The following is a 23,430-nucleotide window of genomic DNA, read 5'->3' as shown; positions in this document are numbered from 1 at the left end:
AGGAAACTCGCCCATACCCTGTTCAGAAAAACAACGGACAGAAATACGTTGCTATCAGCAATGAGTCACCACCCTGATGCCCTCAAGAACAGTCTACCAGTCTCGCAGTTTATGCGAGTGCTGCGTAACAACTCGGAGGAGGAGCTGGCAGCTGTTCAGATAGAGGAGACAAAACAAAGATTCCGCGAACGGGGCTATGGCATGAAATCAATCAATAAAAGCCTCACCAGGGCACAGTCTCTGTTCAAAATGGAGACCGTAAGGGAAAAACAGAAAAATTCAGACAGGCTGCTCTTCAGTGTGAAATGTGACACAAAACTGCGGACGGTACAGCATGCAATTAAGAAAAAATGGGAGATTGTAAAAACTGACCCAGACCTCAGTAAGGCCCGAAGTGGACCGCCCTTGTTGGGCATAAGAAGAGGTTCGAATTTGAAAGATTTGCTCTATCGTACCAATGCCAACTCAGATGATCTAAAAGATGGCAGCAGTAAGACCTGGCTGGCACGAAAAGATGGGTGCTATCGATGCCTCGGTTGCATAATGTGCCGGTCACTGATGGTGGGTAGCTCCTTCCCACACCCCCAAACAGGGAGGAGGATTTACTTGCGGCATAAACTGCATTGCCAACTTGATTTTGTGATTTATATCCTTCAATGCCCGTGCAGCTTGGTTTATGTCGGTAAGACAAAAAGGACCTTTCGTGAGAGAATGACGCAGCATCGTTCTGATATACGTCTTGCGTATGAAAGGGGTAGTACCGACAAGCCAGTGGCTGCACATTTTATGCAAAAGGGACATCAAATGTCAATGCTAAAATATATGATCATTAATTGGGTTCCGCCGCTATGCCGGGGTGGTGACAGGGACTTAATCTTATTGAAAAGAGAGTGTCGATGGATACATGATCTGGACACTGTGGCCCCAAAAGGGCTTAATGAATACAACCATCTTGGTATTTTTCTACAATAGGCTCAATGTCAAAATGAAATGATGTTTTGAAATTCTTCAGATTTTTTCTGGTTTTTCACGTTTTTTTATTTTTTTATGTTTTTTGATTTTTTCTGCCTGGATTGCTATATTTCTATATGCAATATAGGGTGATTAATGTTGAGATTTGGAGGCCCGCATTGTATTTATGTCATTGATGCGATGGTGTGTTGCTGTGAACATCGATGCACCATCGATTATTATATGTTGAATGTGTGTTAGTTATAAGTCTGTAATATTTGATGTTTTTAATATAATTGTGATTGCATGGGTTGAGTACGAGAAGGGACCCAGATTACCCTGATAATGGGCTTGAAATAAATAAACATTATATGATTGCATTGCACTGTGGGCTGTATGCGCACAGAGCTACAGCGCTGGAATATTGAAAACATGGCCGTGCGCTCCACCTGTTGTAATGGGTGGAACGCAGGTCAGCTGTTGTAAAACGGAAGCTCTTGATCCTGGGTGACACGCAGGATAGAGCTACTTCCGCCGCAGTGGAACGCACGCCGCTATGGATGTGCCTGCTCGTGGCTGCAGCATGAAGCGCGGCTGTGACATTTACAATTGTTTGGATAAGTAAGTAAAGATGTGCGCTGTTGGCTGTGTGTCATTGTGCTTACAGTACTCTGTGATATGTTTTAAGGGGAGTTTGTCTTGATTGGTAGCCTTTTGGTGGGCGGGACTGGGGCTCCCATAAGTATCGACACATGTCAATAGGGATTTACCTGTGTGTCTTCTGAACGAGGCGGTCATGAGTAAGGCCACGTTCTGTGGCCGAAACGTCGACCAGATTCTATGCCTGTAATTTTTTCCTGATATATGGATTAAAAACCCTTTGCTGGAAAGATTGAAGCCCTGGTGAGTGCCATTTCTTCTATTTGGACTATATATATATATATATATATATATATATATATATATATATATATATATATATATATATATATATATATGTATATATGAATATATATATATATACACACACACACATACATGTATAATTGTCCACAGACACGACAGAACCCAGTAAGTGGAGTAAGAATGGCGGGGGAAGGGGTAATGACAGTCAACGTACTTTAATTTTAGATGCAGTTATGTTTATTTTATCACATAACTATTTCACTTTTGATGGCCATTTTTATTTACAGACACTTGGTACTGCCATGGGCACCAAGTTTGCCCCGAGGTTTGCAAACTTATATATGGGGCAATTTGAGGAGGAGTATGTCTGGAGTGGCCCATTCGGGGCAAACTTGGTGTTCTATGGCAGATATATAGTCAACATGTTTTTCCTTTGGCGTGGTGGATGGGATATTGCACATCAATTTGTTGCGTTTGTGAACAATAACACTTTTGGTCTTGTTTACCAACACTATTCACCATGAGCACATAACCTTCTTGAATATTGCACTCCTAATAAAAGGCAATACAATAACCACCTCCACATATATTAAAGCGGTGGACTGTACCAATTGTCTTAATTTCAAGAGCTGCCACCACCGGCCTTGGCTTACCAATATCCCCAAAAGTCAACTATTGAGATTGAAGAGAAATTGCTCAGATCATGAAACCTTTAGACAGCAAGCATATAATCTACTGAAGTCATTTCAAGTACAAGGGTACCCGCCACCCCCCCCCCCCCCCGAATTATTAAATGAAGCGTTAGGAGATGTATTAACTATAGAAAGAACAATGCTCTTTAAATCAATAGATCATATGAATCAGGGGGATTGCACTACTATTAATGCCAACTATAGCTTTAAGTTTATTTCCAAGTTTAATTCCCACTCTATGCAAGTTAAAGAAATTATAAATAAAAATTACCGGATCCTCAAGACTGACAGATTTCTGGCCCCTATCTTAGAAGAGAAACCAAGAGTCATCTTTAAGAAGAATAACACTCTGAAAAACACCTTGGCCCCAAGCCATTTCTATAAAGATTCACAGAGATGAGTGGGTGCTTTAAATGTGGAAGAATAAATTGTATCACATGTACAGTAGATTTCTTATAGATAAGAGTGTTCAGTGTTTCGGAGGAATGTTATTAATAAAGTTCAATCACATAGCATTTCAAGACATTTTAAGTCGCAACATCAAGGAAATGTGGAAGTATTTAGATTACAGGCGATTGAAAGAATACCAACTTCAGATAGGGGTGATAATAGATTTAATAAACTCTGTAAAAGAGAGGCTTTTTGGATCTTTTCTTTGTGGTCTCTCTTCCCATTAGGATTAAACGCGTCAATAGAGCTCAATAATTTGGGTCTCTGATTTATTTTATTAGGATGAATGGGTGTCTCTTTTTGGGTCCAATATCTCTGCTGAATCTAATTAATATATATGTATAATTTATCGACAATAAAACTTATATTTAAAAAAAAATGTCATTCACTTCCTTCTTTGAGTAGAATGGGATTTAATCCTGGGGTTTTATGTTTTTGTTCTGTAGCGGTCTGCCTGTTGAGCTATATGTGTCTCTATATATTTGGGCTGCCAATATATAGTTCTCTTTAAGCTCTCCAATACAAATATTTATATATACATATATGTATTTTTTTTAAATCTGCTGCTTTTTTCATGTCTATTATGTCCTTATGTGTACTGTTGTCTGTAGTGGTGTAAGTTGGTTTGGAACCTGTGACTCCACGTTTGACAGCCGTGGTGCTACAGGTGGAGCCACAGGGGATTCCTATGAAACTGCTGAAATTCACATTTAATTTGTTAATTCAGTTATAAATCGTTATTAAGTTAAATTGATTTGGTCTCTCTATATCATGCTGCTTTCCCACTGCAGACCCGTTTAAGTTTACAGGTAATCTTAAATGGTATTTAGCATTCCCACTGCAGCAGATTACAGTTTCAAATGCCATTTAAGTACCATTCCCATTGCAGGTAAAACGTTTTAGCTCTTCAAAACGTTTTTACAGCACAAATGACACTACATAGGCAACAACCAATCAGTGGAATTGTTGCCTGTTAACAGTAAGGATGCATTCCCATAGCATCATTGGTGCCCAGTGGTGCCTGTAATAAATAGATTGCTGGCATGTGCCAGCAATCTATATATTACTGGCTTATGATTCTCATTGGTGCCCAGTGGTTCCAGAAATATATAGATTGCTGGCATGTGCCAGCAATCTATATATTACTGGCTTAGGATTTTCATTGGTGCCCAGTGGATCCAGAAATATATAGATTGCTGGCATGTGCCAGCAATCTATATATTACTGGCTTATGATTCTCATTGGTGCCCAGTGGATCCAGAAATATATAGATTGCTGGCATGTGCCAGCAATCTATATATTACTGGCTTATGATTCTCATTGGTGCCCAGTGGATCCAGAAATATATAGATTGCTGGCATGTGCCAGCAATCTATATATTACTGGCTTAGGATTTTCATTGGTGCCCAGTGGTTCCAGAAATATATAGATTGCTGGCATGTGCCAGCAATCTATATATTACTGGCTTACAAAATCAAACATTGGTGGCCAGTGCTGCTCCGTGTGGAGCAGGACGGAGGGAGGCGGGGCATGTGGCTGGACCCGGCCAGCGTCGCTAACGGCATCCAGCCGCAGCAGCAGCCAGCCGGACACAGCGGGGCAGCGCGCCGTGGACAAGTGAGTATGATAGGAGAGGGGAGGGGGGGGGCGGGGGGCGGCAGCGGGTCGTACCGCCGGGCTGAAAGTGGTTAATCTTTCAGCCCGGCAGCGTACACACACGGAGATGATTGCTGAAAAAAATCAGCAATCATCTCTACCGTTTAAAGATGCATTCCCATTGCATCTTAAACGGTAGATTACCGTGCAAAACCCTGCTCTGAAAACGGGTTGAAATACCGTTTAACTTTAAACGGTATTTCAACTCTGGCGCTTTCCCACTGCAGCCTTAAACGGTATTTTGCCCTCAAAAATCGGCAAAATACCGTTTTAAGGCTGCAGTGGGAAAGGGGCATCAGAGATTCACTGTATATATACCTTGTATATCCTTTTCTCTCTACATTTTTATAGAGTATAATATAAAACTTGCCATCTCATATATATAGCAACAGTGCGCTGTAAAAAATGAAGAAATGGGAAATAAAATTAGGAACTTATCGTCCCACAGTCCAGGTCAGTCCTGTTTAAAGTTCAGCATTCAGGTGATTGATAAACCCGGCAGCTCTGTTTTCTACCCTGGTGGGTATTCCTGTGTTCAGCAGGTGGATTCTCTAGAAATTTAATGAAAACAGGCGCTCCATAGTGCATGTATGCGTTAAAAAGAATTTATTATGGCACAATAAAATCAACATTGGATGAAATCACGTACCACAGTGGGCGGTTGAGAACCGCACTGAAATGTAGAGAAGGTGTTAGACACCTAAGTGTTGGAGCCGGTTACACTCTCTCTCCGTACTCCTTCCTTCAGCTGATGACGCTAGGCCACGCCCCAACGCGTTTCGTCATCGACTTCGTCAGAGGGCTGGCCTAGTGTCGGTCAGTAGCCTCCTCTTATCCTCAGCCCCGGCTGCATATTTAGCCATGGGCGGGGACATTTAAATGACCTCATACATGAGAGATATACAACATATCGGTAAAACACACATACAGTATTTTGAAACTACATAAACATGTTCACATCGTTAATATCTTTCCAATAAATTTAGACAGACCCAGACACGAGTACCTGCTAGAAAATGGAACACAAGGTGGGAAGACAGAAGATCCCAACCTGTATATCCTGAATCCGAATAGCAGATGGGTTAAAGTTACCAAAAAATAAAGCTTGGAAAAGTAATCCAGTTGAACAAACTAATAGGTCACCAATAATAAGAGAAAACGGGTTTCAAGCATTACAAACAATTGAGGATAGAAATGCCAGTTTTTTAGACCAGCGCCAGGCAGAAACCCCACTGTCTCGACCATGGGGAAAACGAAACAGAGACGAAGTGGGAAGAGGGGGGGAAAGGGTCCCTGTTTTCAAAAGGAGAGTACTGAACTAAGTAACTCTGAGATAAAAGGAATTTTCAACTTGTCAGATGTTACTTTAACACCTACTCAGTTACAAATATTGAATAAGGGACTGTCGGTTGCCCTGTCAGCAGGGGTAAACAAGTTTTCATTACAGGTAGATCTAAACTTATACATTCGTAAACTTACTCTACGTAGACATTTTGCAAAAAATGCCAATAAATATGACAGTAACCCATTAGCGGTAAATAGTCCCAAATTGCTTAATCTCTCCCCGCAGCATAAATTCTCCATTCCCCTAATAAGCTTTGTTGCTCAACTTTGGACTTTTTCTAATTCTATGATGTCCTTTTTATAGTGTGGGGCCCAGAACTGTACTCCGTACTCTAGGTGAGGTCTCACCAATGCTTTACATAGTGGCATAATTACCTAGTTACTTGAGTCCCTAGTTTTCATTCCCCTCTTAATACATGCCAGAATTTTGTTGGCCTTTTTTGTAGCTACATTACAATGGGCACTACATCCTAGTTTGCTGTCTATTTGGACTCCTAGATCCTTTTCAAGTATGGAATTACTCAGTTCCTCTCCGCTAAGGTTGTAACTTGCACACTGGTTATGTCTCCCAAGGTGCATAACCTTACATTTATCTACATTGAACCTCATCTTCCATTTTTTTGCCCACATATCTAGAATTGCAAGATCATTTTGAAGCATGGTGACATCTTCTGATGATTTGATTACTTTGCTAAGTTTTGTATCGTCTGCAAAGATGGATACATTGCTGAGTAACCCTATCCCAATATCGTTAATAAAAATGTTAAACAAAATGGGCCCCAAAACCGAAACCTGGGGCACTCCACTTAGTACCGGTATCATATCTGATACAGCACCATTCACAACCACTCTTTGTTCTCTATTACATAGCCAATTCCCTACCCATCTGCACAATGTTTTCACCCAATCCTAGGTTCTCCATTTTATTAATCAATCTCTTGTGTGGGACAGTATCAAATGCTTTAGCGAAATCTAGGAAAATCACATCTACAGCATTTCCATTATCGAGGTTTTTGCTAACCTCTCATAGAACCCTAGTAGATTAGTTTGGCATGAACGATTTTTCACGAACCCATGTTGGTTAGTACTGAGTAGACGGTGATGATCTAAATATTCCTGGATACCATCCCTTAAAAATCCTTCAAATAGTTTACCCACAATTGATGTTAAACTAACGGGTCTGTAATTAGCGGGATCTTCCTTTTTCCTTTTTTTAATATTGGCACTACCTCTGCTATTCTCCAATCTTTTGGTACTATACCTGACGATAGTGACTTGCTAAAGATATAATGTAGGGGGGTAGCTAGTTCATCCCTTAATTCCATTAATACCCTCGGATGAATCCCATCTGGCCCTGGTGACTTATTTGTTTTGAGTTTGCTTAGCCTCAGTATTATTTCCTTCGGCGTGAAATCCACAATGAGATCTGGCTTATTTGTCCCGTTTGTGGTAAATGTTCGTTCCACAGTCTGCTCTCCCTTAGTAAATACTGATGAGAAGAACTCATTTAACAGTTTTGCTTTTCCCTTGTCCTCAGTAACACTTTTTCCACTAGTATCAGTTAGTGGGCCTATGTTTTCCTTCATTAAACGTTTACTATTTATGTATTTAAAAAACTTCTTTGGGTTGGTTTTGCTTTCAGTGGCTATGCACTCTTCATATAATATTTTAGCTGCTTTGATTACCCCTTTACAAGTTTTGTTTGATTCTTTGTATTTTGCGAACGCCTCCTCATTCAAGTTATTTTTATAGAATTTAAAGGCTCTGGTTTTATTGTTGATAGCTGACCTTACTTCTTTGTCCAACCATGGTGGCTTTTTTTTGTTGAATTTACCTTTAGTTACTTTAGGAATGTATTCAATAGTTAGTGAATCAAGCACCTTTTTTAGAGTATCCCACATTTCCTCTGCATTTTTTCCCTCCCAATTCCTGTTAGGGCTTCCCTGAATAATTCAAAGTTGCACAGCATAGCAGATGTAGACCGCGGCGATACTGTGCATGCGCTATATCCGGGACCCTGAATATGCCACTGGGGGCTGCTGCAAAGGCAGCCCATGGAGGCTGGGGCCAGCACATGCACAGTATGTACGAAATTACAGCACATGTGCTGGCCCCATGCGTCAGTTGCATCAGTCATGTTGATGGAAGACCGTCCGACCCGTCGCTCAGCTGCTGATAATACCAGCAGATGAGCGGCAGGCCAGCGATGATGTGGGGGTGCGCATTAGTGCTCTTCGTTGCTCTGTACACACTGGGTGCATTTTCAGCTGCTCAAACAACAAAATTAAGTTACTTACAGCTCAAAGTCGGCCAGTGTATATGGGCCTTATATATATAAATATCGACTGTGTTGACATTTGGGTAAAAAAAAACAGTAAAAACCCCCATGTTGATCTAATGACCCTGTCAACCTAATGACCTAGTCGACATGCAGGAAGGTCGATGTGACTGAATGTCGACATGGGTAAGATCGACAGGGTCATTAGGTCAACATGGGGAAGGACGGCAGTCCAAAGGTCAACATGGGTTTTTTTACAGGTTTTTTTTTACCCAAATGTTGACACAATCGACTTGGACACTGAATTGTAGCACCGCATCACCTCGCATGGCTCACCATACTTCGGGCACGGTGCCTCGTAATGCTCGCCACACTATTTTATTCACCCACCATGCCCTGTCGGCACATGTCAGTTCAAAACCAGTGAAAAACCCTATGTGGACCTTTGGACTACTGACCTTCCCCATATTGACCTACTGACCCTGTCGACATAATGACCCTTTTGACCTAACCCATGTCGACCTTCAGTCATGTGGACCTTCCTGCATGTTGACCTTCCTGCATGTCAACCTAGTGGTGTCGACCTAATGCTTGTTGACCTACTTGCTGGTGACTCAATGACAGTATCCCCTTGCCACAGTTTTGCTAGTAGGGACAGGGGTTAAAGTGAGGGGGAACGGGGTGGAACTGAGTTCCACCACCTCTAATGGTGAGGTGGAACATTTTAACCTCTACATTGGCCCTGCACAGTAATTCTCACAGAAAAAACATTCTAGTTTGTAGGGGGATGCCAAAAACCCTAAAATTTGCCCTATCTCTGCCTAATGGGGGGAGGGGAGGGGGTGTAATTAGGTGGCATATAGAAATTAGTTCCCCCACTTATGCATGACCACTTTAAACCCTGAGTAGGGAATGCTTAATCTATTTCAAGGCATGTGTAGTTTTACAACAGCTGGAGGGCCACAGTTTGACCTTGCCTAAAGTACAGTATCTCAAGTTTTTAACAGTTAACCAGACATTACAGTCTTCCATAGAGTATTATTCTCCATACATTTTTTAAGAAAGTAATAGGAGAATTTTATAGCCTATTACAAACTGATTTCCCTCCCCTGAGCATGTCCTCTCATAAATGAAATTATGATAATTATTATACTACCTGAGAAATGTTCCCAAGTGGAGAATGGAGCAGTTTCATTTGTTTGTTAAACCAGCTGACAGAAAGCTCTCAGTGAAATGAATGTAATCATTTGTCAACTATCACCCTTGTATCTTTATCCCATTGTAATATTCATATACGCCTTCTCCCTCGGCTCCTCTTATTTGCTGCTGTGAATAGACTAAGGCGGAATCTAATTTGCATGCACTCCAACTTGCTGTTTTCCATTATTCTGTCTACTGATGTTTGTTCAGCTTGTTTTCTCCATAAAAGCCATCTTTTTTTCCATGTTAATTATTGAGATCAATGCTGTTGAGGTTACACAATGTTTATAGCAGTCTCCACATATCAGGGATTTAAGCGTTGTTAAATGTCGCTTTATGATTCCCCAGTGAAAGGATATAATTAAACCATCCGCTCTCATCTTTATGCAAATGAGGGTTAATATGTTGCAAACAAAATAAATGACTAATTAAATGTGTAGGTGAGTAACAATTAATAATTGAATGTCTACATTCTGGACACAGCCTGCTTATTCAGTGTTTATCTGTGTTTTTGTACTGTGCTAAAGGTTTCAGGAATGTGAAGGCAAGCCAGAAGTAAAGTTATATAGAAACTGATACAGAGTTTGAATTCAATTAAATCTGTTGCCTCAAAGATGCCGGCATGCATAGTAACATACTGTACATTTACCAGTATGCACAGACAACAGTTCCAAGTGTATGCATGGATTAATCCATAGTTGCCTACCCTCCTGCATTCTGCAGGAGACTCCCTGACAGAGCAGCAATCTCCCTCTCTCCCTCATTAGTATAGCAATCTCCCTCATGTCACCTAGCCCACATTACACTGTTACATCATAGTTACCTACCCTCCTGCATTCTGCAGAAGACTCCCTGGCATAGCAGCAATCTCCCTCTCTCCCTCATTAGTATAGCGTTCTCCCTCATGTCACCTAGCCCACATTACACTGTTACATCATAGTAACCTCCCCTCCTGCATTCTGCAGAAGACTCCCTGACATAGCAGCAATCTCCCTCTCTCCCTCTTTATTCTAGCAATCTCCCTCATGTCACCTAGCCCACATTACACTGTTACATCATAGTTAACTCCCCTTCTGCATTCTGCAGGAGACTCCCTGACATAGCAGCAATCTCCCTCTCTCCCTCATTAGTCTAGCAATCTCCCTCATGTCACCTAGCCCACATTACACTGTTACATCATAGTTAACTCCCCTTCTGCATTCTGCAGGAGACTCCCTGACATAGCAGCAATCTCCCTCATGTCACCTAGCCCACATTACACTGTTACATCATAGTTGCCTCCCCTCCTGCATTCTACAGGAGACTCCCTGACATAGCAGCAATCTCCTTCTCTCCCTCATTAGTCTAGCAATCTCCCTCATGTCACCTAGCCCACATTACACTGTTACATTTTGGGTACAAAGGAATGAGACAGATACATTACATTGAAACACCATTTCTGTTATGCTCACCGGAAGAGAGCCATGAATCCTTACAGGATTTCCGGGAGAACCACCAAAAGGAGGGTGGAGGAATGAATGGATGGATATGCACAGATGACGTGCTGCACGGAATCCCAGCCGGCGAACCAATGGACGTCTTCTGGGTAGCCACCCATTACACCCCGGTCTAAGTCTACAGAGCACACCAGTGAGCCTTCTTGCCTATAACAGCTCTGTTCCCATAACACTTTATGCGTCTACCGGTACTTGTATGCCGCCAGGACTTACGTCAACAAGTGGCAGTGTAAATTTAACCCCGAGGGACCCAGGCAAGCTACCGGTAGGAGACATCAGGAGAGGGAACAACACACACTAATACAAATGAACTGAGGCAAAGAGCCCTAAGCCAGCACCAGCTGGTTAGCATATGTACACACACAAGAACAGCGTGGGCAAGACAGAGACAATAAATAAAGTATATACAAACACATATGTGTGGCCTAAGTCCACTGCCTAAACAGTTCTCCATGTAGTCAGCTGAAATAAGCTAAAACACTCCCAAACTTTAACAACTGAATGAGAAATTATAGGAACTGGATGGTACTTGCATTAAGGGGATGAGATCAGCAGCTGGTGGTCACCAAGGATAACCTCTGGAGTTCAGGGAACAAGAGGTTAAGTAGCAGGACCAGACACACCAACAGAGTGACAGCAGAGCCTCCAAACAACTCTACATACGGAACTGGAGCAGCCCAAAAGAATCACCTATAAAGGTTTCCCTAACTAATCACTACAGAGTGTCCGCCCCTAATTAATAATAGCAAGCAGCCGAATGCTACATCAGGTGCGTTTCTAATGAATATTACCTATGGCTGCCTTGCGTCCCCGTCGCCTAGGCAACTGTTGGGGAGGAGATGGTGCCGGTGGAGGGAGGTGTCCTGAACACCTGGGAACAGTCGAGATGACACCATCCCTTATATACTCGTTGCCCAGGATGGGAAAGGCAAACCAAGCCAGCCATCCTGTCTGTGGTGGGAAAATCTGACTTACAGCTACAGCTAGCAGTGAGCACAGTGGTGTGACAGTGCGATGGGTGCCGGACGGAGTCCCGACAGTCGGGATACCGACAGTCATTTACCTGACGTCGGGATAGCGACAGTCAAAATCCCGACACACCGGGGCCCGACGGCAACCGGCTATTCTCTCTCGTGGGGGTCCACGGCCCCATAGAGGGAGAATAGAATTGGTGGCGAGCGCAGCGAGCCACCGTGCCCGCAAGGGGATTTGTTGCGCTCACCATGCTGTCTGGGTCCAGCCAGTTGGGATCCCAACGTCGGGATAATGAATGTCGGGATACCCGACTATCAGAACCCTATACCACACCCAGTGTGATCAGGGGGCAGGTTGCACTTGGAAGAGCTGGCATGCCACTCTCATCTCAGGACTTTAGCGGCATGACAGCATGGTAGGTGGCAGGAGGCTGGCTGCAGTTGTAACAGCTGACACATAGACAACACTAGATCCAATGGTGCTTAAGACACAAAGCAGCAATGTCTATTTTGAATAAAAACACATTCATTATTCAATATAAATACACAAATATATGGAAAAAATTATAATAATGATAATAAATAAAATAAACCCCCCGGAGGGTATCAAAGAAAGAAATAATAACAAATCGATGTATAAACTATTAAAAGTACAAAGAGTAAAACTGCACCACAATTTAAAACTAAAACAGTTAAACTGGTTATTACACGTGATTCTCCTTGTCTATTCCCATTTGAAAGATGGAAGCAAGTAGATGGTCTATGTAATTACGTGTAACTTTCAAGTGTGCGCATAGGATCACTTAAATGTGGCAGTATTGAAAAGTGATTAATTGTCTTAAGGCACACTTTCCTCCTTCATCATTCCCGGCAAATGGTTAAAGTTAATAAACTGCAATCATTTATTTGCGCACTGTATTATTAGATGTTTGATCAGAGATTCATAGCATAAGTAGCCTGGATCCCGTGTGTGATGGGGCCAGGAAAACATTACAGTGCAGGGAGCTGGTGGTCTGTGGTCCTCGACTGCTGCTGCTAGACCATCCACAACTGCTGCAAGTTGGTCTGCAGACTTCTCCGTTCAGTGACCTGCTTGCTCAAACTAAGGGCCTTATTCTAGTTCACTCTTTCTGACAAAATCCTTCTTAGATGGACCAAACCATGTGCATTGCAGGTGGGGCAGATGTAACATGTGCAGAGAGAATTAGATTTGGGTGAGTTATCTGACTTCCATGATATGGAAAATAAAAATAAATATAAAAGCAAAAATACAGATAAAACGAACGTGGAAGTCAAATAGGAGTTTAGAAAAGATGTAACATCGCTGTATCAATTGGTCATAGACCAGTTATATTTATCGGGTCTATTTAAAAGGAGGTGTTTATATTCACACAAAAAAATATATATAGAGAGACAACATTTCTTAAATAATTAATAATAATAGAAATAAAGATACAAATTTAAATGATAATAATAATAATAGTAATAATACTACTATTAATAAGAAGAGTCAAAATGAATATAAATATCATCAAATAATGAGATGCTTTTTCAAAAATATTGAATGATGAAGCAGATAAACGACACTATCAGAGGTTAGGAACAAAAGTGTCTGTTATAGAGGGGAGGGGATGGGAGAATGAGAGTTATTTTTTGGCCAGAGAATTAGATTAGACAACTACTGTAGGTGATGTTTCTTTTTTTTCTAGCTTTAATTGGACACTTAAACTGAGGAGCAAGGCTTCTAATAAATTCTTTATATGAACTTGAGCTCAATCGTTTCATCGAGACCCTGAGATTCAAGGGACTGCAGGTTCAGGATCCTTGTAGCCTCTTGTCTGCACAGATTCCTGAAGCGATCCCCACCATGACATGTTGGAAAAATGTATTCTAGACCAATCAGGGTAAGGTCCTTAAGGTCACTTGCATGTACTTCAGTAAAGTGCCTGGGGACACTGTGGTTCATGCACTTGTTTAAAATTTTCCTTCTAATATTCTTAAATCTCTGTTTGAGTGGGTGTGTTGTTCGTCCCACGTAATATGTTTGACAGGAGCACACTAGTACATTACATAACGTAGTACAATTAATAAAATATGTTATATTGTATGATTTCTTTGACATTGTGGATGTAACTCTAGTGGATTTATTACCCACAAATTTAAAAGTCGTGCATCTAGAGTGGTTGCATCCATAGAAGCCATCCACTCTAGATCCAACAAATGTGTTTTGTTCTTCCATTTCTGAAGTGTGAATGGAGTTTAGTTGTCTTTTAAAGAAACTTGGTGCTAAAATGTTTTTTTTTTTTTTTAGATTCTGGGCTATTCTGAAAATTATATTAGCTCTATTTTGCTATATTTAGCTATATACAGCTCCCAGCCTCTCATCCCCCCCGCCGGCACCAACCGCCGCCACCCCCCCCCCCCTTACTGCTCCGCTGCCAAAGCAGGAGACGGAGCGGAGGGCAGAAGCCGGCAGCAGAGGTCTGTGATGTCACATCTGCTTAGGAGAGCAGAGAGGCAGGTGAGCGGCACGGCAGGGAGGGGTAGAACACCGGGTGGAGACACAACAGCAGGGAGGCTCTACTCACCTTCCAGTTCCATTGATGGGGACAGTGACCACTTCTAAGTGAGGTAGGAAAACCATATAGGGCAATCCTCACTTCTTCTTCCCTTCAGTCCTCGTCCGGTAGCCTGGAAATAAAAAACAACCTACTCTGTCTAACCTAGGAAAAAAGACACAGAGTTGGGGAAGGAGCTGGACTAAATACCAGAGGTGGGGGGCCCCTGGAGAGAAAAAAAATCAACCTGTCTACAAGTAGGAGGAGGGGAAATATCCCAGAGTGGCTGCCATGGGATCTCTTAGAAGAATTGGAATTATCGGTAAGTATAATTTGACATTTTGGTTCATCATCCAGATTGGCCCTAAGTACTGTATTATTTTTTTACAATATTAGTAATTGTATTTGCTGCTATATTGTATTTCATTATGAAAATTGGGTTGGTGTTATTTTTCTGTTTCTTTTTTGCACTTTTCTGCCTTATTTTTACCTGTTTCCTTTGTTAATATTTCAGTTCATACCAGAGAAATTGAGTAATCTAAAGCTTGGTTCAACACTGGTTGGGGATAGCCTCTTTCTTTAAATTCACTAATCATATTCTCTGCCTGTTCCTCGAATTTCTTATCTGAGGTGCAATTTGATCTCAGCCCATGTATCTGTCTTTTGGAGACATTATTAAGACAGACTTTTTTATGATGGCTAGAGTAAGCGATGTAACTACAAACATCTTCCGGTTTCCTGTACCCTGCTACCGTGATGCTTCCCTCTACCAATCAAAAAAATTATTTGTTATGAATGGTAAGTGCAAGTGAAGGATAAACCAGTTTTGTTATTAAAGTGCGTTACAAACTGATTAAGGGAAGAAGTGCTACTGTGCCAAACAAAAAACAGGCCACTGATATACAGTAGCGCCCATAGAGGACGAGGTTCACTACATGGGGACCAGCCCAGATGTAATGGTCTTAAAAGCTACCCATGTAGAGATTAGCAAAACTGGGTGCGAATGTGGTCCCCATCGCTGTACCGAGGACCTGTAGGTAGTGCTTCCCCTCTGAGATACATCCCTCTTTTTCAAGACAGTTTTGAACACGGTCTATCCATTTTTGGCGTGGGATGTTGGTGTACAGTGCCTGTATATCACAGGTTACAAACAGATAGTCAGGGTCCCACTTTAGTGGTACTGTCCTGAATATGTGATCTCAGTGAGGAGGTTATAGGTAACTACTGACATATTCAGATAAGTAGTCAGCTGACACGTCATGCTCAGCAGACAGGAATTTAGCGGCCTGTCAGCGTGGTGTGGGTGGGGGGGCAGAGGGAGCTGTAAGAGCTGAAGCTGATAGCTGCAGATGTTAAAGTTCTCAGCAGTATGTCAGCAAGGCGGGGGGCAGGGGACAGTCCCACACACAAAAAGGGCAGGGTTCATTTAAGGTTTATAAAATTTGCAGGGTGATGCACCCTCCATTAGAAGCTTAGAGGGAACACTAAATATATTTGCCTTATTTTGTGATATTTGGAAGCCGACTGCAGGCATAGAACCAGTGGCGCATGAAACCCCCAAGGATTTTTTTTTGTGGGCTGCTACTGTCCTGCCACTGCAGCTTCTGGGTGCTCGGCAGAGACACTGAGGCAGCTTTTCAGATGCCTGGCTGCCCTGCAGCTCCTCATGATGAGTGTGCTAAGGAGCTCTCTGTGCTAGGAAGCACTGGCCAGTGAGCAGCACAGTGGCAGGAGCCCAGAGTTCTTTACAGGGGACGTGACACTGGCAGGCAAGGACAACGCAAGGAGTTAACCTGGGTTGGAATAGCAGGGCACCAATCTTCAGTACAGTACTCCAGTCCTGGGTACTCTCTCACATACTGGAAGCTGCCGGGGCTGTTGAGCAGCACTGGGCTGCAGCTGCACTGACTCCTGTGGCTGCACTGACTACTCTAAAACTGCTGGAAGTTTCAGCCTGACCCTGGCCAGTGCAAGTTTCAGCTTGCACAGCTGCACAATACCTGTCAGTGCAGGGGCCAGGGGCACGGACTTTCATGCAGGCATAGCCCACCCTGCACACGGTCAGTGACTGTAACGGAGCATGGATAACACTGGCATGGTGGTATTACACAGGCACAGCTGCACAAACACACAGTAGTTGCTCTCAACTCTTCAGGGTTGCAGCTCTCCCAGCTTTTTAAATTCAAAGAGCGGAACAGACCTGTGATGACCACATACACTGACTTCTCTGAACAGACCCCTGCTCTGACTGCAGCTGCTGTATGATAAGAAGGTCAAAGGTCAAGCAATGAGATGGGAGAGGTGAGCGCCCATCCTACACTCTCACAATAATTAGTGTTACACACTCAGCAGTGCAGGCAGAGTAGCTGGGGGACCCTGCCACAGGTAATAATAACTACTGTTACTTCCCATTTAAAAAGAAAAATGGATGACTTAGCAACTCAAGTGGCATCAGTCCAATCAAAGCTCTCAGACATGGAGGGTAGACTGAGGCGAAATAATATACGTATAGTAGGCCTCCCAGAGCGCACTGAAGGTGCGGACCCAGGAAAATTTGTTGAAGATTGGCTGGTACAACTATTCACCAAGGAAGTATTCTCTCAACAATACCCTATTGAACGAGCACAGATAATACCGGGTGAAGCACCCAAGCCTGGAGCCCCTCCAAGAACTTTAATAGTTTGTTTCCTACATTTCAAAGATAGGGACACAGTGCTACGTTTGGCCCGTATTAAAGGTGCATTGCTGTATGATAGCCATCCAGTCTCCCTGTACCCTGACTTTGCTATAGAAGTACAGAAAAGTTGTGCTACTTTTACGCAGGTTAAACGCAAACTGCGTGACAAAAACATACAGTATTCAATGCAGTTTCCAGCTAGATTGAGAGTAGTCTATGAGAATTCAACCCACTTTTTTACTAGCGCAACAGAAGCGGAAAAATGGATGGAGATGCGACTGAAGTGAACAGCTGGGGTTCATATACTTAAGACTTTTTTATTTTGTATATGTTTATTTCTCTCCCTTTTTTTATTTATTTTTTTGAGGCACCATTTAAGCAAGAATTTGTAGGCTGTAATAGTTAAAGCAACAGCGACCATTTGAGGGGCCAGATTCTTGATTATAATAGAAAATGTATCATCTGCTAAGAACAATGCTATTACATGTAAATGTATGATATATGCATGGATTGGCCTCGGAATTTCTTTTTTTTTCTTCTCTTTCATACAGTATGCTGTTTTTAATGTTAAAGGTCATGATGGATGATTAAGCTGAGAGTTTATGTGATGAGGTAAATTCTCAGGCTTAAAATAATTATTAGAAGTGCATCTTTTGCTAGGAACAATGCTATTAAATGTAATTGTACGATATATGCATGGATTGGCCTCGGAATTATCTCCCTTTTTTTTCTTCTTCTTTCATATGTTGTTTCCAATGCTAAAGGTCATGATGGGTGATTAAGCTGAGAGTCTATGTGATGAGGTAAATTCTCAGGCCTAAAACAATCGATTGTTCTCTGATGGGAACAATGCTTTCCATTCCATCAGACTTGTAATCCTTTGTTTTTTTTTTGTTTTGTTTTTTTGATGTTGGTTCCTCACCAGGGGAAAGACTATGTATTGAGGGAGTATCCATCTGCTGCAGATAGAGGTGGGAAAGTATTCCCTGCATCCCCCAAAAGGGTTAGATAGGTAGTATATTTTAATTAGGGAGCTAGGTATTCCTCAGGGAGAGGTTATACAGGGAGGGTTAGGGTGGGCATCAGGGATGATGCATGGGATGTTGTCTAATTGATTGACCATTGATTTGGCGTTGGATCGTGGTGAAGAGGCCTGGAAATTAAACCCCTATTGGCTGGAGCTAATGGGCACAGATAAAGGCCTGTCACAAGAATGGGAGGGGTATGCAATGGACAATAGGCAATATAATAACATTGACATTAGGCATGATGCTCTAAAAGCTGTGATGAGGGGGACATTCATTAAAAAGATCGCAGAGATAAAAAGTAAAAGGCAAGAATGAGGAAGACGAGATGGTGAACAAATATCAGCAGCTCGAACAGGAATATATCAGTTCCAGGAGGGGTAGTGTTAGAACACAGCTAATAGAAGCAAAACAGGAGTGGGTGGAATACCTATATAGCAAGACAAGAAGACAGATGCTGTTCTCCAGGCACAGGCAGTACTATGAATCAGACATAGGGGGGAATCAATTGGCCTTTTTGGCCAAAGGCGAAAGCGGCAATAATATAATACCTAGTGTAAAAAATCCTCAGGGGGAAATATGTTATACGGCAGGGGAAATAGTAGAGGTCTTCTCGGGGTATTATTCAGATCTATATGATTCTGCACAGGCACTCAATGAAAAACAAGCAGACGAGTACCTAAGTTGAATAGATATGCCATCTCTATCGGAGGAAGATTCCTATCAGTTAGAAGCCCCGTTTACTAGGGATGAGGTAGGGCAGGCTATATCATCACTTCCAGCTTTGAAGGATCCTGGAAGGGATGGAATTCCTGCCGAAGTTTATAAAAAAATTGCAGACTTCTTTGTCCCTATCTTACAGAGCTATTTAATACACTATTAGAATGGGACTCTCTCCCGGCTACTATGTCAGAGGCTTTGATTATATTAATAATTAAAAAAGATAAGGATCCCTTACTCCCGGAATCATACAGGCCAATATCCCTGTTAAACACTGATATTAAAATACTGTCTAGAATGCTTGCTACGCGCCTTAATAGAGTAATAACCACTATAGTACATCCAGATCAATCAGGATTCATGTCCGAGAGAACTGCATTCTAAAATCTGCGGCGTTTATATTACCATTTGCAGAGAGGTCAAAGCCTAAAGTCAGAAGCCTTGGTTGTGTCTTTGGACGCAGCCAAGGCTTTTGATACAGTAGATTGGAACCATATGTGGGCAGTGCTGCGGAAACTGGCATTTGGCCCCCAATTCATTAAGTGGATTCAGCTGCTATATGCAGCCCCAGTGGCAAGAGTCTCTGTAAATGGGTATATTTCAAATTCTTTTAAATTGAAACGGGGCACATGTCAGGGCTGTCCCCTGTCCCCAGATTTATTTTCATTAGTTATAGAACCCCTTGCATGTCAGATACGAGCGGATCCAGAAATAAAGGGCATTAAAATAGGGGCAATTAAAGAAGTTATAGCCCTATACGCGGATGATGTGCTGCTTTTTCTCCATGATGCTGGGAAATCCCTACAACAAACATTGGATGTGGTGAATAAATTCGGTGACATCTCAGGTTTACGAATAAACTGGGATAAATCGAATATAATGCCAGTATCGGGTTAGAAGATCAGCAGCTTGCATCCCCACTAAAGTGGACTGTGAAAATTAAATATTTAGGTATATGGATCACCCCCTGCCCAAAGACTTATGTGGAGCTTAATGTACAACCAGTAACAGACAGATTTAAAGATCGTATGCATGTATGGAAAAAATTACCCATGACACTAACTGGGCGGATAAATGTTTAAAATGGTAATACAGCCAAAATACCTATATATCTGGCAGAATTCAACCATATACATTCCAAAGAAAGTGTTTAACGCGATAGAAAAGTTTATGGTTTCTTTCATATGGAAGGATAAGTCGCCGCATATTGCAATTAAAACATTATATAATTCTAAAAAGCAGGGCCGGCTGGCGCTTCCTAATCTAAGAAACTATTACATGGCAGCACAAGCCACACATCTCGCGGGTTGGGTTAAAAACTTAGAGGACCCGTTAATACAAGCATACCTTAAAGAACAGATAGGCCAATGGACTTCCCCACTTGCACTGCTCCTTTCAGGAATTCCCACATATAAACTCCCCCCTATTCTCCGCCAGGCGGTATTAATATGGAGATCCCTACATTCTGCAGGTGAATGGACAGGAATAGACACCGAAACCCCATTGTGGTTTAATAAAAAATATCTAGAGCTAGAAAAAATATCTTCCAATAACATATGGTACCAAAAGGATATCATAGTTATTAGCCAAATTTATACCAATGGGCTTTTCAAGACTTTTGGACAATTACAAGGTGAATACAATTTGCCAAATGAATATTTTTTCAGATATTAGAATTACGACACGCAATCCAAGCCCAATTTGGGGGCCTCGAATTGGTAATATCTGAATCCCCGATAAAAAAAATGCTCCAAAGTTTGGGTAGTAAAGTTCGGGTATCCCGTCTATATAATAATCTAAATATATTTCAACTCGTACCCCCATTGGAGAAATTGAAAATGAAATGGGAAACGGATTTGGGCCCAATAGGGATGGAAGATTGGGAAGCTGTATTGGGATCTATCAAGTGGGCAACTTCATCTGTTAGATATCAACAAATACATTATTTTTTGCTTCATAGAATATATCGTACTCCATCGGGGATGCATAAGGCTGGATTAAGGGAGGATGATAGATGCCCTAGATGTATGACAACAGGGTCTGACTTCCTCCATATGATATGGGCTTGCCCAAAAGTCTATCCCTTTTGGGAAAAAGTTTGGAACGACATTAGGATGTCATCACCCTTAAAAACTCAACTGGATCCCAGAGCTTGTCTCTTGGGTCTAGAAATGGGGGGGGGGGATCGCGTACCAATGCTCTACTCCTATGTTATTAGTCTGATTACAATGGCGAAAGTTGCAATAGCTCGAAAATGGTTTTCAACTAAAACCCCAGCTCTGGCAGGGTGGAGAGCATTGGTCACAGACACGATGAAACATGAAAAACATATGTTTTATACAAGAAATACAAAGAAAAAATTCCATGATAAATGGGACAGATGGCGGGATTATTACCTAATTTGGCAAGAGGAGTAGGAGATAACTACCTAAGGGAAAGAAAAAAAAAAGGGGAAAAAAAAACCCTGTTAAGCACGTAGGAAATGATCTGACCAGCACAAGGTGAAATAGGAAGAGTACAGACCACTGTAAAACACAAATGAGACAAGATGTATATAAAAAGTGAATAGGTGGGTAAGGGGAAGGGAGGGCAAGGGGAGGGAAGGGGAGGGAAAAGACCGAAGCAGGAGAGGGATCTTTCCAAAAATTAAAATGAGAATCACAACGAGAATTATATTCTTTAATAATTTTATGAATGACTGGCATAAGCAAAATGTATTGCACAACTAATACACAGGTATATCAAACAGGTAAAATATAGGCACGGCTACCAGCCCACTGAAAGCACGGCAATGCACAATAATTAATTCAGGTCACTAATAAAAATGTCACTATTACACGTGCAGAGTAAGAGACGAGAACAGGGGGAAGGAAAAGGAAAAAGTAATGGACAAAAGGTGCATAAATAACATAGGAATGAGCAGATGACCCAAATGAATTTTTTTTTATTATTATGGGGGAGGGGGGGACGGGTATTATTGTATGTAGTATTGTAAATGTGATGTATTGTATATGTCAATGTCAGCAATGTATTGTATTGTTATCTACATGTAAAAATCAAATAAAGAAAAGTGAATGAAAAAAAAAAAAAATAACTCTACTGTGTATTATTTTCAAGCCTCCCCTCCACAAACTAACCCTCCATCAGCATAACCCTCTCCTCCGCAAACTAACCCTCCTGCAGTCTATCCCTCCCCTCCGCAAACTAACCCTCCAGCAGAATAACCCTCCCCTCCGCAAACTAACCCTCCAGCAGAATAACCCTCCCCTCCGCAAACTAACCCTCCAGCAGTCTAACTGTCCCCTCCACAAACTAACCCTCCAGCAGAATAACCCTCCCCTCCCCAAACTAACCCTCCAGCAGTCTAACCCTCCCCTCCACAAACTAACCCTCCCACAGTCTAACTCTCCCCTCAGCAAACTTCAGCCTAACCCTCCCCTCTGCAAACTAACCCTCCCGCAGTCTAACCCTCCCCTCCACAAACTAACCCTCCGGCAGCCTAACCCTCCCCTCCGCAAATTACTGTGTTTGCATAGTGAACGCTGGCATCCTTGCTGTGTCACATCTGGAAACTCCCCTTTAGAAATCCTGCGTTTGAACATATTCCTATTTGTCTCCTGAAATCACTTTTAACTGCTAATCTGAATTATGGCAATTGCAGAACCAGTGTTGTATTGTTAAGGATGTTTCTAGCCTTTGCATAACCTGTTTGAAGCTGTTGTCAGTGAGGCCTAATTTATTGGGGTATATATTTTTGGCTAGTGTTAATTTAAAACAAGCTAATTGATGTCCTTTGATTAGCTGGTCATGTGACCTCAGCTGTAGCCTCTTCTAATTAGACTTGGTATATATATTCACTTATAAGGCAGTCCTCTAAGTGAGAAATTACATAGTGATATTACTTTTAAAGAACAGTTAAAAAAACAGTTGAAAAACATTGAACAACATCAAACAAGGTAAATACAATATACATTATTACATCATGCTCACCAAACTGCTACTTCTCATTTCATTACATGGAATTTTCACCAAACTTCACTCATCCTATAATCTCCCTGACACTCACCACTCTGTGCACATTGCCTCTTCTATTATTCACTCCCCTCTTCTAAACACTCATGAGCTCTTTACTTACTTCTCTACTTGTACTTTCACATCCACATCCCACCAATACAAAAAAACACAAACATCCACCTTTATCTATCTCTCCTTTCTAATCTTATTAGCTGGTGACATATCACCAAACCCAGGCCCAAACCACCTGTCCCACTCAGAGTTTACTGGTTGTATGCCTAGAAATTCGGCTAACCTCATAAATATCACATGCCTCCCACCACACTCCAAACAACTTAAATGTGCCCTATTGAATGCACGCTCTTTTTGAAATAAATTAACATCCATCCATGACCTCTTTATCTCTCACAAATTCAACCTGCTGGCAGTTACAGAAACCTGGCTCACACAATCAGACACTGCCTCGCCTGCAGCACTGTCACATGGTGG

Source organism: Crinia signifera, chromosome 19, assembly GCF_055691185.1.
Source record: "Crinia signifera chromosome 19, ASM5569118v1, whole genome shotgun sequence".
Taxonomy (NCBI): domain Eukaryota; kingdom Metazoa; phylum Chordata; class Amphibia; order Anura; family Myobatrachidae; genus Crinia; species Crinia signifera.
Note: the sequence above shows the minus strand (reverse complement) of the source record.